We start from the raw sequence: 3,432 nt of genomic DNA on the forward strand, positions 1-3,432 counted from the left end.
CTCCAATGTCGGCTGCAGAGAAAAGTATTGCAGGTGTGAGGGTGTGAAGAAGAGCACTGGGGCACCTGGGTAGAATGGTCAGCTGATAGATAGGAGCTGATCATGAGGAAAGATACTCTGGTAAAGCTTGGATCTGGTAGGTGATGTCCCTTGAAGGCTCTTTCATATAACAGAAATGAAATGAAATCAGTCTTAAAATCAGGCTGTCCTTACCACATATATGTTAGTACTAAGTTTCTTATCTGCTTTAGTGCTCCAGAAGTGATCCAGAAGAAATGTGCATATGGAGTTTCATCCTCTTGTCATAGCTGGAAACTTCCTGGGATACATCCTTTGGCATGGACATAGATACTCTCAATCTCTGTTTTTCCCATGCTGTGCTTGTGGTCTTTAACTTTTCTGTCACTTCAACACTTCCTGGTTGTTAGTCCAGAGTTCCAGAAAGCACAGACTGTCCAGACACCACCTTTCACTGGACACCAAACTGGTGCATTTCTCTACCTATCATTTTACTAGCCTACGTGACATGTTTATTGTGAGAAAACTTACATGGTGTTGTCATAATATAGAAGTCAAAACTTAGGCTTGTACAGAGAAGTGAATAATTTTTTTCTAAGACAAGAAACAGTAGCAATGTTTTATCTTCAACTAGGAAACTTTCCCCCAGAATGAAAGTTAATAAAAATATTTATTTGATTAGAATGGAATTATAATTTTGTATCCTCTACTCAGCACGTTGTAATTATTACATGTTATTAAATGCACGTTTGTCTATCTTCAAGTTCTGTAGCTAGCCTTTTTCTACAAACTGAACTCTCTCTATGGAAAAGCTTTCTATTCATAGCTTGAATCTTGCTGTATATATGACAGACTGTATGAGGTAACTTCTGTACCACTGGGAACCACCCTTCCTTCAAACTATGGAGCATCATCTATGGTTCTTCTGTTCAAGGTGGCTCTGCAGCTGCTTCTCACTTCTCCTGTTGCACACTCGCCACCTATTTTGTTCTCATACGGTTTTCTATTGCATTTTTTATCAAATGTTTCCAGATGGCAATATTGGGTGAGGCCACAAGGAGAAATGTTTTGATGTAATTTTTCAAAACTCCGCTCCGTATATGAAAGCCACCTCCCCTTACCCATATGTCCTTTGATATCCCCATCACTCCCCAGTTGTGGGTCTCATCCACGTTCAGTCCAAGCTTCGGTTAGCTTCCATAGAATCAGATTATCCCCAAGGGCACAGAATATGAACGTCCACAAGAGGCCACAATTTGCTTTATCAAGTCTGATCATTGCAGCAAGGATTTTTTTTGAAACAAACACAAAAAACCTTGAGAGCAATTCACTAAACAATGTTCAGTAATAGAGAAGACACTAAGTAAATACATGGCCTAAAAAAGATGTCTTTATTTGCCCTCTGACAAAGTACAATCCTTCTTAGTGTTTCCTCTGAAAGTGATAAAATTAGCTTGTGTCTTGTGTTAAAAAAGAATGGATTAACTTGAACTAGAAGACTTTCTGCAAGGGTCAAGAATGTTACACAAACATTAACTATCCCATTAGTGGAATTGTCAGTTTGTATCCTCCGCACACATGTTATAATTGTTAAATCAGTTATCAAATGCAGATTTGTCTTTTCTCCAAGTTCAGTAGTTAGCCCTTTTCTGAAAACTGAACTCTGTCTATGGAAAGGCTTTTTCTTTGTGGACAGCTAGAATTTCGCTGGATGTGTGACAGACTGTATGAAGCAACTCTTGTACTGCTGTTGGCCCTCCATCCTCCTGGGGCTGTGAAACATGATCTATTGTGGTAGAAGTTCATTAGGGGCACACAAATGATGAGTAATTACTAGTGAGAGTAATTCTAATGATATGTAGAATGAAAATTAAAAAAGGTTAATTCATTTCAAAAAGAATAAGGAAGCAAATTAAATAAGAATGCATTGCAAATACATTAGATTCTAATTTTTCATATCTAACATTGGTGAAATCATTTTCTTTCACCAAGAATACAATGCTAATTGTGTAAAAATCATATACATATAAAAAGTAGTTTTCCATTTTTCCAGGAAAGAAATCCAAGTATAAATTCTAGTCAAGTTTCTTATTTTAATTATTATTAAAGTCTTGGTCATCTCATTTATTAGCTCTCTAATTTACATATGTAAATCAAAGAAACGTTTTCAGAAAACCATTACAATTTGTAAATGTAAGGTGCCACTATTGAGAAAATATATTCCTGCATGAGTGGATGTGTCCATCTCCCACCCAGTAATGACACAGTAATATATACTCATTGGGATTTATTAGTAATACGCTGCTACAAACACTAGTTCTCTTCTCCATGTCCATGCTAATTTTGTGTATATGTGTGAGTTGGTTAGAGTGCATCTGTCTTATCTCTAACACTCAACAGCAAAATGAGTTAGGCTTGGGCTTTCGGTGAATGTTGATGATGCCTTTGTGCCTCAAGTGATCTGATGTATCCTCAGTCACAAGAATTTTTTCAACCTCCTCCTCAAAGGCTGCTGCTGCATTTGTGGCATCTTTTGCACTTGTTACAAAGTAAGTATAGCCACTGTTCTCCCTGCATAAGCTTTACTTCTTCTATAAACACCTGCCATTCACTTATGTCAGTCTGGAATCCAGAATCACAAAAGGAAAGCTCTCAGGTTCTTCCACATCAGCGTAATAGATGAACTCTTTCCTCCAGTTACTTAAGTTCTGGAAGCTTTGTGAATCGTTGACACTAAAAGTAAGTAGACAACTGTCAGAACCTCTGTAAAATGGCGTCCTCAGGCTTCACAATCTCTCCTGACCTGCCACGTCACACATCTGCATGGTAACAAAATGTCCATCCCTTTCAAATCTTATTTAAAATGTCCTCATTTATTGCATGGAACAGCTGAGTATCAAACTTATTAGTTACCTATGTATTCATAAGTGAACTCCTCCCAAAACCCACCATCTCCAAACAGAATTACTTTAAAAAGTGATGAATTTCCTGCCACTGTTCATCTCAAGAGCTTCAAGAACCCTGGAAAATAAAAAGGCACCGTAACATTCCTTTTCACCTACCTATTCTTCTATATGGGTCTATGAATATCAGCATGTAGGTGAAATAAAACACATAGCACCAGGAAATAACTAATAATAAGACTTGTTGTTTACTGAGCATGTAGCCATGTGTGAGCTACTATACTACCATGACTCTCTAAAACAACTAAAAAGGGCTCACTCTTCCCCTTTCTCAGGACACAGTCGACTGTGAAGCTGGCACTTTAGCCCAAATGCAAAATCAAACCTATTGTTGTGAACAGTGAATCTATCATAAGCCCCTCTCTGCTCATAGTAAGCTCCACTACAATTTGGTTAAAGATGGATAAGACACCAAAGTTTGTATGTTTCTGATAGAGCAAGATTTATAGTT

General features: G+C 37.6%; 1 pseudogene; it reads right to left on the minus strand.

The window, feature by feature from the left end:
• Nucleotides 1–2,411: 2,411 nt before the first annotated feature.
• On the minus strand, nucleotides 2,412–3,180 carry LOC129476717 (ras-related protein Rab-9A-like; annotated as a pseudogene).
• Nucleotides 3,181–3,432: the final 252 nt, after the last annotated feature.

This window comes from Symphalangus syndactylus, chromosome Y, assembly GCF_028878055.3.
Source record: "Symphalangus syndactylus isolate Jambi chromosome Y, NHGRI_mSymSyn1-v2.1_pri, whole genome shotgun sequence".
Taxonomy (NCBI): Eukaryota; Metazoa; Chordata; class Mammalia; order Primates; family Hylobatidae; genus Symphalangus; species Symphalangus syndactylus.